At 52.7% G+C, this 13,515-nt stretch overlaps 1 protein-coding gene across 2 annotated transcripts in view; it reads right to left on the reverse strand.

Moving 5' to 3' along the window:
- LOC139748203 (serine/threonine-protein phosphatase 4 regulatory subunit 1-like) overlaps positions 1-13,515 on the reverse strand; it is a 360,191-nt gene that overhangs the window by 148,119 nt on the left and 198,557 nt on the right. The window lies entirely within an intron of this gene.

A 13,515-nucleotide genomic window follows, 5' to 3' on the forward strand; every position in this document is an offset into this window, starting at 1 on the left:
ACAAACGCCCAAAAGTCTTACCCTGTGGGTAGAGAGAGAGAGAGAGAGAGAGAGAGAGAGAGAGAGAGAGAGAGAGAGAGAGAGAGAGAGAGAGAGAGAGAGAGAGAGAGGAGCCCACACCCCCCTCCCACACAACACACACACACAAAAAGTCCAGGATGTGTGACTGGAATCATCCCCCCCCCCCCACACACACACCCCATCTACAAAATAAGTAGATTCTAACGTAATGTAACAAGGGGTCAAGTCCAGGCCGTGGGAGGTTGGCATTAGGGGGATCCAAGTGTGTGTGTGTGTGTGTGTGTGTGTGTGTGTGTGTGTGTGTGTGTGTGTGTGTGTGTGTGTGTGTGTGTGTGTGTGTGTGTGTGTGTGTGTGTGTGCATGGCGGCCATGTCATTCAGTGATTTCATGGCGCAGAGCAGCCATTTCTCTCTCTCTCTCTCTCTCTCTCTCTCTCTCTCTCTCTCTCTCTCTCTCTCTCTCTCCCGCGCAGCTGGAAGCTGTGTGTCCCGGCGTTAGCTACGGGGGCAGCACCCGTCTACCACCCATCTACCACGCCCTTCTGATGGCTTTCTCCCAGACATGCGTCCAGGCGGCTATGGCGACGGTCAGAGGAGGGACCCCCCTAGCCACACTCTCCTCCCTACACGGTGATCGGAAGCGTTGACGATAACGCTGTCTCTTGACCCACTGTGTGTGTGTGTGTGTGTGTGTGTGTGTGTGTGTGTGTGTGTGTGTGTGTGTGTGTCCCGCCCCTACACCGGGGTGTGAGGCCGTACCGTCCTCCGGCCTCTAGGCGCGACCTTCGTACAAAACATTTCCGACGCCCGAGGTGAAATCGGCCTTCATCAACCCACGCTTGGAGCAGCGCCGTATAAGGGCGCCCTTGACCACGAGAGGTGTCCAGCCACCGAGTACGGCGGCGCTTACGACCCTCGAAGCACGACGGTAAGACCTCTGGTCGTGTAATGACCCGGCCTTACTGACCTCGTCGTGCTGAAGGTTCGTGCCGTCGAGGTCAAGAGCCGTACGGCTACGCTCAAGAGCCATAAATAAACGCAGAGGTCAAGCGTCGTACCGTCATCCTAGAAAGGGCCGTACAGTGGTGCAATAACGCTAACTACCATCGCAACCCACACTCGCATGCTTTCTCTACGCTAACTACCATAGCAACCTACACTCGCATGCTTTCTCTTTCCTTTCACCTCTGGCGTGCTTTAGCCTCTGTGTGTGTGTGTGTGTGTGTGTGTGTGTGTGTGTGTGTGTGTGTGTGTGTGACCTGGGGGCCTCCAGAGCACGGGACGTGGGTGGGTACCTTTCCTCTCGTGTTAAAGCAAGACTTAACAGTCCCTCGGTGACTGGACTGTGGCGACCACAATGTTATAGTCACTTGGTGACTGGCCTGGTGACTAGTGGAGCACTGGTGGAAGCATACCTTCCCAGTGGCGTGGTGGAGCACAGGTGCAGGCACAGCATCCTAAGGGCTAGGGTGGAGTACAGGTGGAAGCACGGCTTCCTAGAGGGGGTTGGGTGGAGGAGAGGCGGAGGAAGCCCAGTTTCCTGGGAACAGTGTTTTCTTTGAAGGCCAGAATCAAACGGTTTCCTGTGAGGCTGGACACAATAGTCGGGTGGGGGAGGAGTCAGGATGCTGCCCATCCATCACCCACGACCACACACACACACACACACACACACACACACACACACACACCCTGCAGAGGGCCATGCCCTCCACAACCCACATCCCTACAACACCCCTACAACGTGCTAGTTTTCTTATGTCACCCGAGACGGCACGGGCGACTGAGGCCCTAATCAAGGCCATCACACACACACACACACACAGACACACACACACACATATATATATATATATATATTGTTACGAACATGAGTGTGAGTGTGCCCACATGTTCGTGTATATGTGTGTGTGTGTCTTTGTGTATGGTGTTGTTGCTACTTCTTATCAGGACGAGGATTAGGGTCTTCCTCTGCTATCGGCTCGGACCTCACTCCCTGACCGAGCATTAGTCTTGATAATCCTGTCTTTGACACCAGATGACGACCAGTCCTTCAGCACTTGGACCCTTATGAGAGGCGTCAGGTCAAGTTGTTTGCTCAGCTTACGGGGTATGTCATCCCGTACATCATCGTCGCTGTAATAATAATTTAATATATATAATAATATATATAATAATAATATATATATATATATATATATATATATATATATATATATATATATATATAGCCTGAGCCAGATACACATTTTGATCACATGACCAATTCATGAGGTTCTTTCGTAGGTATGAGAGTGTGGTAATCATGAGTGGCTGACTCCCTGGCACGCGGGGTATTTCCGTAAGACGGTGCGGGGGGTCACAACCCACGATGCCCCCGTCATCTCTCACAGATCCTGACCAGTACATCCAAGTAGTCCACCTTACAACAAATCCTGACAACAATCAGTACAAAGACGGTAATCACCCTCCCCACACCACAAACCCTGACAACAACCACCTAGGTGAGGTAATCCCCTGACATCAACCACCTAGGTGAGGTAATCCCCTGACATCAACCACCTAGGTGAGGTAATCCCCTGACATCAACCACCTAGGTGAGGTAATCCCATGATAACCATGAAGGTGAGGTAATCCCCCGACACCTCACAAGGCGATTCAACCCTGGCCATCTGCCGCTCCTCATAACAATGAGCAGGTGTGAGTAGTCGGCGTGACGTCACCAGCGGCACCACCTGACCTGGCTCTAAGATCAGTCCCGTCGCACCACCTGGTCACCAGCTGAGCCGGGCCACTGTACCGCCTGTATCACAGTCACTGTACTACCTGTGCCATGGGCAAGGTACCATCTGTCACAGGCGACAACCGTAGCAACAGTGTAACGGGCACTGCACCGTGTGTTACGGCCACTGTAGCACCAGCCTCGCGGGCACAGTACATCCTAAATCACAGACAACGTACCACGTGCGGCACGGGCACCATACCACGTGTGTGTGTGTGTGTGTCTGTGTGTGTGTGTGTAGAAGGTGGAGGGAGGGAGGGATGGAAGGTAAGGGGATAGGGTGGAGGAGCGCGGTACAGGAAAGAGGCAACACACACACACACACACACACACACACACACACACAGGAAGCTGAACACCACCAGTCACGCCCAACTTGGCCCAAGGCACCTCCACCACCACAGCTCCCTCTCCACCAAGCCTCCTCTCCTCCTGCCCTCCACCCACACACCTGGAGTGGCACCAGTACCTCCCCTTTTCCACCCCCTCCAGTATCTGACCTCACATGACACACAGATAAAATAGAAACATCTTTCATAAAGTGAGCCACTACTTTATTCCCACGATGCAATATCCAGTAACGGATGACTCCCCCGGGGGGTGCGAACGCAGGTCCTTCACATGTACGAGCGGGGGTGTCAGGGTGAGGGAGGGGAGGGGCGGGCGGCGCGATGCGTGCAGCGCCGCGCCGCGCCGCCCGACGTGTTCAAAGACCTGAGCAACGTTGGTCAGGAGACGATACTTCCGCCCATCACCACACTACATTGCAAACACGCACACCTACACCCACACACACGGACCCAACTTCCATTCTCACCCAACCTCACCTCTGCCTCCCCACCCACATGCCTTTCTCCCCTCTTTAGTCACCCCAGAAGAAGCACTACTACCGGAGAAAGGTGCGAAGTTAAAGCTATGGTTGATGACTTGTTCCTTCGCGCACCATACGCGCACGACACGCTGGTCCTCCCGCCAACCATCACCAGCCCCTCATCCCGAGCAGTTGTCAAAAAAAAAAAAAAGCTACTGCACCACTCCCGCCGCCACCGTCACCTACCACCACCATAGATCCCCCTTCCCCCGTGGTGCAGTCTTAACACCACAATCGAGACTGTAGGTATATTCTGCCACAAGAACTGAACCCCAGTCCCACTTAACATCACCAGGAATCACAACACTATAACAACACACCCGTGTTCGCCGTTATATGTATTCCCAACCTTTTAAAACCGAGTTAAATGCGTTCGGATAATGCATTCTCTCTCTCTCACACACACACACTTAGACACGCAGGTGAAGCCGCTAGTAACCTGTGTGGGGACGACCCGCCAGGTCGAGTTACTGTCCCGCAGAACAGATTGGCTCAGGGAGGGAGGGAAGGCGGGGTGGGTTGGGGGACAGGAAGTTACACATACCGCCCCTCCCTAACCTTCCAGTCTCCCGTCACCGTTCCCGGGTCGCTGGTGCAGCTGCAGTGCTGCTAGCGGCGTACCTTGCACTGAACCAACGGTGCCGCAGACGGCAGGCAGAGGTACCGTATCAACAACGCCATCAGTGCAACTAGAGTGCATGAGAGGCGAGCGGTGCGGCTGCTACCGGGCACCGGGTGGGTTGCAGGTACACTGCACCAACAGGGCCGGCAGCTCTGAAACAGTACACCCAGTACACCAGCGAGGGGCGGCGGCGGCAGCGGTGCACCGTACCAGCGAAGGGTGGCGGCACCGGTCCACCCCTCCAGCGGGGACAGCTGTGGAGACCGAGGCGTATCAGCGGCGGTGCAGCCGGTGTACATCATCACGAGGATGACGCAGCTGTCGCCTACCTACCTGGAGTGGCGATACAGTTACGGTACGGTAACGGTGGGGTGGAGAGGGGTACAGCTGTAGCGTGTGAGCTGCGGCCGAGCCGTGGGACCCATTGCTTCCGCCGCCGCCACTACCACCACCATACATACAGTCCTCAGCCCAGCCTGACGTCTCCATAACCTGAGGGGAGCCCGTCACGCTCCCGTGTCCCCCCAACGACGAGTCGTCTAACACAATGGTTGCCGCGGAACACGAGCGACGCCAGCGCAGTCTCTCAACCCAGAGGTGAGAAACGTGCACCCGAAGGACTTCAAACGTTTGTCCTACTTGACAGATCGAGTTCAAACGTTTGTCCTACTTGATAGATCGACTTCAAACGTTTGTCCTACTTGATGGATCAACTGAGAAACGCTCACCCGAAGGACTTCACACGTTTGTCCTTCTTGAGAGGTTAACAATCACACAACGAAGCCTCTGCCACAAGGGAGAGTAATGGGTTGTGAAGTACACATTAACAATAATACTCTTACCTTTCCTTTCCCTCATACTTACACATGTACATACCATCCCGAGCCTCACACTGGACATAATCTAATGTACGTGATCAAAACACCCTCGTCTTCAAGAACAACATTAAGTAAGGGTTCTTCTACAGTTGACAGGAAAGGTCCACAACTGCTGTCAGAAATTTACGAAATAATTTGAATTATGGCCACCTGAAGAGGGGGACTCTCTCTCTCTCTCTCTCTCTCAGAAAATGTTACGAGATATATGTGACTTTTACAACAGAATTCCTAGGTCTATCTAAATTTCACACACATATAATAGCGTTAATGAGAACGCTTTCGAAGACTTTACAATCTACTACTGCAACATGCTGATGAGCAAGAGGGAGAGGTGGATGGAAAGGTGCAGGTGCTTTGCTCTCCCGAGTCATCCACGTTAAGATAATGAACCCACTATGCTCTTGTATACATAATGAAGCACATGTAACGAACCAATCGTTACGATCTACGTTACGAAAATTAGCCCACTGTGGTCCGGGAAAGACCCTTTGTGACCTCAGTAATCCTCTGCACTACGCTCATTCTCCCATGTCACACACACACACACACACACACACACACACACACACACACACACACACACACCTGCATCTCACGTAACACCATCCTCCTCATATCTCACACTGTAATCTTATCATCCTTACTCTATGCCATTCACGTTATCTATCCACCAGGTACAGTGAACCATTCAAAATATCTTACCTCCAAGTTTGGCGTCCATACCTTCGTGCGAAAGCTCGACCGACCGCATCATGCATGCAAGCGCTACCCTCCTTGCAAGCATTCATATGGAGCATGCAATCTGTGCAGTATCTTAATAAAGTGTGGCTGTCAACAGTCTATCAGTTTTTCAAGCATCTTTGCTGCCTCCTTCTTGACGCTAGGCTATAAGGGGCGCCTCCAAGAATGATCCAGCAATATAGGCAGCTGAGGATCTTGCCGAAGAAAATATCTCTTTACACCCTTGTCGGAAGCTCTCCGACCTTAAATGGATACAGAGGGAGTTGTCCACGACTCTGACACCGATGAAGAAGAATGTCAGGGCAGGTTCTCCTTCAAACCCACTAATAACCAGCGTCCTAACCCTAGTTATGCATCATGTGCCTTGGCCACTTCCCATAGACTCAAAGACGCCTGGGACTGCCAGAGGTCGAGGGTCTGGCCCCCATCGTACCCCAAACTGGCACAAATCCCGTGACAGTAGCAGCCCCGTCATATTCTGGTTGGGTTCAGTGGGGATCCTTCCCCCGTGACGATGATGCATTAGGAGATAACACTCTCATCCCCCCAGGTTTCCCCGGCGGGGGTATTGGCTCCATCATTATCTACAGGGAGTGGAGGGAGGTGTGGAGGGAGTGTACACCATCCTGGCGAGTGGCATCCTCGTGGACATTCGTCAAACACACTGGCCGAGTGTGGGAGGTACGCCAAACGCTTCTGCTGCTGTTGGTGTGGTGGTGGAGACTGGGTGAGGCTGTGATCAAGGTCATCGGCTGGGGACCCCGCCAACCCCACACACACACACACAGACACACACCTTCCCAGCCAGCCAGCCAGCCAGCCAGCCCCAGCCAGTCCTACCCTGCCAGCCAACCATTCATCCAGCTCAATCACTCGAGCCGACTGCCGCCCACCAAGAGACCCCCCCAATCTCCCGACCACTTAAGCGTATCACCTAGTGACTCCCCATCGCTGACTTACCATGTGCCCTGCCACCTAGCTGGTCGACCGCTCCAGCTAGGATAGGCCAGGGTGAGGTACGGTTAGGTAGAGTACGCCAAGACTGGACAAGCTAGGCTTGACTATGCTAAGGCTGGTAAGTCTAGGCTATGCTTGGCTTTGCTACGCTATGTTAGACTACGCTATGACAAGGGCAAGGCACGTGTCTGGTCCTGGCCTTATACTGAGCGTTCAGCAATGCAATTCATGTCATAACACTTGATCCTACGATGGTCGCTCCGAGTAAAGTCTTCGAACGTCATGCGAATCAGTGAGCGGAGTTCGAGGTTTACTTGTCCCCCGCCTGGAGCATTTAGATACCATCGCGTCAGCACACAAACACACACACAGTCGCGAACAAGACCGACCCAACCCAAAGAATCCACGGGGACCCGTATGGTCATCAAGTCCGTATGTCTTTCGCAGCCTCCGTGCGCTGCTGGCAGCAACACTACCTTGCTCTGTAATCTGATATATGATAAGGCTATGGATATGACACTCCCTGTGTGGAACCTATCTTGCTATACGCTATCGGGGACTCTCTAAGTGGACACTGTGTTGCTATACGCTATAAGGGACTCCCTCTAAGGAACGCTATTTTGCTATAAACTATTTCAGAGTTGTTAAACTGTCTATAATCCATTGTTAATAAGTCTCTCTCTCTCACTCTCTTGGTTTGGCTGGTCATCGCTGAGGTGTTTATCTTACCCGACAATGGGAGGCCGGCACACCTTGTGGCAGCCAGGGAGGGGTGGGGTGTGGCAGACACACGTGGCAGCCAGGAAGGGGATGGGGTGGCAGACACACATGCCAGGCAGGTATTGAGGGAAGGCGGCAGACAAGCGGGGAGGGTGGGCGGCAGAAAGGTTGGATGGATGGGCGGTAGACACACCAAGTACAGGCAAGCAGGCAGGCGGGGAGGGTGGACGGCAGACACACGTGGCAGAGAGGAGGGGTGAGGGTGAGGGCCGGTCCCCAAGCAACACACAATGTGGTATGAGCACCACACAAATGACCCTTGTCATTGTGGGATGGCTGGTATTTGTGTTTGTGTGCGCGCCACCCCCGTCCCCAGGTCACACTAGCCATTGACAATCCGTCTCACATGATGCGGGTCTGTCATCCCCCGGTCAGGCAGGTGAGGAGGAAGCGGCCCGCCGCACGAGACGCCAAACAGCAGAACCTCCGCCATCGGCCCGCACTCTTGACCCTACTGAAGAACCATCCGCCTGGCCCAGCCAGCCCTATACCTCAATCCACACTGGCAGGGGGAGGTGTCGACACTTACCCACGACTCGAGTCGTTAGAAGCCCTTCCGTCACCCGTCTGGCCGGACAGGGGCTTAACGCCCAGCGATCAGTATCTTGCATATGACCCCCGTAAACATGACCGACTGTATGCCCTTTGACCACGGCGGTGCCATCTCTAGCAGGGATGGGGGCCTGGCTACCCTATACGCTGTGTGGTACCATTGCACTGCAGTAAAAAAAAAAAAAAAAAAAAAAAAAAAAACGATCAATTCAGGAAATTCTACCGAGATTGGATTGGAGACGCCAGATTTTCAATACGGTTCCTGATGAGGGGAAGGCAAAGACTCATCATCAGTCCGGCCAGCCAGCCAGCCAGCCCGCCGCCCTGCCAAAACTGCAGCGGTGTGGAACCGATGGCTCCAGCGGCAGTAGCAGAGATACCACGGATGGACCCGGCGGTGATGGTGCAGAACTCAACATACTACTGAGTGCATATGGCAAGGGGTGTGGCCGTGTGTGTGTGAGCAGGCATGGGGGAGGAGATGGGCGTGTGTAACGTACGCAATACGGTACGGTACCTGGCCAACTTGCCACTGTTGTCCACATATTTAACTACTTCTATATTAGGGCGGGTGTGCATGCAGCGTAGGGCGGGGGGGGGGGGGGGGCGTCTCTGCTCTCCTGGGTGGCTGGAGGGACGGCTGTGTAGCTGGAGGGTTGGGTGGTTGAACAGCTGGCTGGGTGGCTGACGTAGTGGTCCCCGCTGCCTCAAGGTGAGTGGCTTCCCATTCATTCTCCACCCAACTCACACGCCCTCCTCCCTCCCTCCTCAACCACTACAACTTTTTGTCCCCCCCTCCTTCAGTGATCCAAACACCCCCCTTCCCCCTCGGTACGCCAACCCCCTCCCCCTCCGTAAGTAAAAACCCCCTCCCCGACGGTAAGCCAACAACCACACACGCCCGTCGAGAAAATGAACTGGATGAGGAGGACGTGCCCGTGGCCAGCTAACCCATCCCCCAGCAGGTCAAGAGCACCTAACACGAATGGGGCAGGAGAAGGAGCCTACCTCCCCCAGCTGCCGCGAACGGGGAGGTACAGGGACCGGGACGGTAATAGAAGGCAGCCCTGCAGGACCCTCTGCCCACCTGGGGAGCCCTGCTCAAGGGCAGACACCCACCCAACCTCCCTCACACCCAGGCTCCCGCCGTCCCTCCACCACTCCCTCACAACCTCATCACCCAAACTCTCGCCCGTCTTAAAACTCCCCTACACACACACACACACACACACACAGGGTGCCGTGGTATTGTGGTTAGCACAGCTGACTATGGTTTACACACAAAGCCCGTCCGGGTTCGAATCGTGGGCGCGGCAGTCGGGCCAGAAGCCAACCGAGCTTTTCATCCTCTCCTCGGCACTGGTCGATAAATAGGTACCTGGCTTAAACTAGCACAATGAACAATAAATAAAGAAAGAGCGATTTACTGAATTACACCAGCCATCGGGCAGATATATACAGTGGAGGAATTACATAATTAAGGGTCATAATCGTTACAAGGTAATTAATCACAAATAATTAATCACAAAAGGCATAAGATCAAGGTGGGGCTGGATACTTCTACGCTTTGGATAAGCACATGAGTGACGTCTGTCAACACAGTAGAGGGAGGTTTTACACAGCAAATTCTATGGTTCATACATTCACAATGGTGATTCGCTGAGCATTACGTGATGTAAAGTTATCTAATGAGCAAGCTACAGCAGAACTGTGTTGATGTATATTATGTATTTAATGATGAATATTAGGTGATGTAAAGTTACATATGTACAGCCACATATTGGTTGAACAGTAGTAGTATTATTTTCAACATATATCATGCACTTAATGACGTACATCAAGTGAGGTAAAGTTACACATTAACTGAACTGCCGTAATGCTGTGTTGACAAATATTATGCATTTAATGGTGAAGAGTGAGTGATCAACATTTTCACCTCAGTTGTGTTACAGTAATATAGTAGCTCACAAACACATAACTATGGGATAACTAAGCTATCTGCATGCTTAGCAGTCTGTGTGTGTGTGTGTGTGTGTGTGTGAGTAGACATGGCACACACATATACAAGGCTGAGAGACGGTGCAGCACGGGTGTAAAACGAGTACTCAGACGAGCAACTACGGGGCGTAGGGAGAATGGCACAAGAGGACGGTGTCTTACCTTGCATGTGGGCCGCCTACCTCAACACACCCGTCTCATGGCTTACCTGCAACAAGAGGAAATAGTATACAGTCAGTCATCACACACGAGACGTCACGGTTTAATGTCTCAAATACAAGAAAATGGACATAAAAACTCCCGGTCACCATGAGTGTTTTGCCCCTGGCGGACGTACGTTCCCACACATAAAATACTAACATCAAACTTCTTCTGTTTAGGGGAAAAGAAAGGATTTGTAAACTCTTCATTGTGCTGTAGTATTGTACCTCGCTCTGGCAATTGAAGAAACGGTGAAGGACTGTGAAGTTTCAGTGCCAGCAAGGCAGGTAAACTGTGTCACAGCTGTACCCAGTCGCGACCCGAGAGGAATGCAAAAGGATCATCGAGCAACAGGACAGCGAGGGTGGAAGCAAGCAAGCAAGCACAGCCCCGTCTACGAACAGAGATCGTCACGAACAACAAAATCCTGACGTATTTTACCGAGACCCTGTGAATATATGTAAGCTGATGCAGCAGACTTCCCAGAAGCGACTTAAACGCCTCTTAACTTGGTGAGGTTTTTTTTTTTTTTTTTTTCAAAAGAAGGAACAGAGAAGGGGGCCAGGTGAGGATATTCCCCCAAAGGCCCAGTCCTCTGTTCTTAACGCTACCTCGCTAACGCGGGAAATGGCAAATAGTTTGAAAAAAAAAAAAAATTATATATATATATATATATAGGGGACAAAGAATACTTCCCACGTATTCCCTGCGTGTCGTAAAAGGCGACTAAAAGGGGAGGGAGCGGGGGGCTGGAAATCCTCCCCTCTCGTTTTTTTTTTTTTTTTTTTTTTTTTTTTTTTTTTTTCCAAAAGAAGGAACAGAGAATTGGGCCAGGTGAGGGTATTCCCTCAAAGGCCCAGTCCTCTGTTCTTAACGCTACCTCGCTAATGCGGGAAATGGCGAACAGTTTGAAAGAAAAAAAAAAAAATATATATATATATATATATATATATATATATATATATATATGACAGAAACAGATCAAGCAGCATTACCTATAGGGCCAGCAACACCGGTCTCAAATGCTGGCGGCGTACATACAGTGAACGCAAGGCGACACACCCTAACGAAACTGCTAAGCACCCCTGGAGTGGGAAACAAGGAGCCAGCAACCCAGGGCGGGCCGAGCAACGCACGGCAGGAAGCAGGCAGACAGACAGGCGAACGTACGGACGACGGACGATCAACGAGGAAACCATCTGTATACCACGGAGTCAAGACCCATGAAATGATGGCGGCAGCAAACACCAGGCAATGACATTCCTGCCTCCCGCCGCTCGAGGACCACCGCCGCCCGCTCCCGGAGCGCCGCCGTACCACTACCACCGCCTCACCTCAACGACGGTAGGATACTCTGGAGAAGACCTCCTGATGCACCGTCGTACCAACAGCCCTCACCTCGACGGTACCGGCCCTTTGGAGACGACGGGACCATCCCTGAGCATATGGGTAATACGATCCCTGAGCACGGCCCCTGAACAGAGCACTTCTACCCTTTGGGGACGGCACCTGGACCCTTTGGGGTACGAAGAGAAAAAGGTAATAAGACCCTTGTGCATGATGATATCCTGCCCTGTGACCTGACCTTTACCATACCAAAGAGTTGCCCTACCACCACCGTGCCCACGGGGTGGAGAAGCGTCGCCAGCTGCGACGCTAGCAACTCTCGAGAGCTGGAGTATGAAATCACACTCTAACGAGAACCCATAGGCCACTGTCGCAACTGATAAGGAATCTCGTATGATCTCAGGCGACAGATGGTTATCATTTTAGGTTAAAGACCAACACACAGACACTGTCATCCTTCCCTACATGAGACCCGCAGACCATCTGGTCTTCCACCAATCCTCGTACGATTCTTCAGGGGGCCCAGCATAATGGTCTTCTCAGTCACGTCCACAAGTCAAGAAGTTCAATGGTTCTCGGACGCCTATACGCACCCAGAGTCTGAAAACGTCCGCCATCCAAACCCTGGTTCATCACGGTCCTACAGGAAGGAATTTTGTGATGCCTCGTCAGCTTGAACTACAGAACCTTCCAGCCACGCAAAGCACAAACAGCAGCCGCACGTCACAAATCTGGTACCTCGGTAACGCCTTCTCCCTTCTGCAGAAGCTCCACGAGACTCGGAAGCCGCGCGATTCTCCCAGGGAACGCCTCCCTTACCACCTGTACCAACACAGGCGACACGTGGGGACCCTACTAAGCCTCAACCACCTTCATCAGTCTCCGTATTTACTTCTCAGTCTCAGCAACACAAATGATGTTACGGACGCAACGGCCACTGACGAGCCAGCACCGCAGCACCATCTTAAAACTCACTTCTTCCTAGACTAGAAAACCTTAAGCCACATTTCCTCACTTGCAGGAGGGACGAAGCGTGGGGGAGGGGAGAGAGAGGGGTTGTGGTGAAAGGGCAGCAGTGAAGTTATAACGGGACCACAAACAGCGGCAGCAACAACAACAATAGCGTTTTAAAAGGACGTCGAACAGCAGTCTCCTTCACACCCCCGGAACCGACGCACTACATGGGAGGGAGGGAGTGGAGGGCAGGAACCAGCAGCGGTGGTCGTCACGGACCCCGGGGGCCGACGCACTACATGGGAGGGAGGGAGTGGAGGGCAGGAACCAGCAGCGGTGGTCGTCACGGACCCCGGGGGCCGACGCACTGCACAGCTAATTTTCAATCATCAGGGGAGGCAGTCATCCGAGCATATCGCCGCTCTCTGCTCCTGCCTGCCCGACCACCATGCTCCTTCCCTCTACACCTGTCCCTCCACACGATCCCTCACTTCACACGTGTTCTCACGGACGCTTCCTTTTACACTTGTCCCTCCACACGCTTCCTCCCTGTACATCTGTCCCTCCCTCCACACCTGTCTCCTTGCATGTTCCCTCCCTCTGCACACCGTTTTCACACCCATTATAACCTTTCCCATCACATGAACTAACCCAAAACCCCTGGTACACCCACATGCACCCAACGACGCCTTTACAACCTGCAACCAATCACAACTACCCTACACCTTCAGCCAACCCCACCTCAGCTAACCACACCTTCAACCAACCACACTAGGACTGGGTCTCGTGCTGAAACTGACGCTGTGGTGTCA

This window comes from Panulirus ornatus, chromosome 73 (assembly GCF_036320965.1).
Source record: "Panulirus ornatus isolate Po-2019 chromosome 73, ASM3632096v1, whole genome shotgun sequence".
Taxonomy (NCBI): domain Eukaryota; kingdom Metazoa; phylum Arthropoda; class Malacostraca; order Decapoda; family Palinuridae; genus Panulirus; species Panulirus ornatus.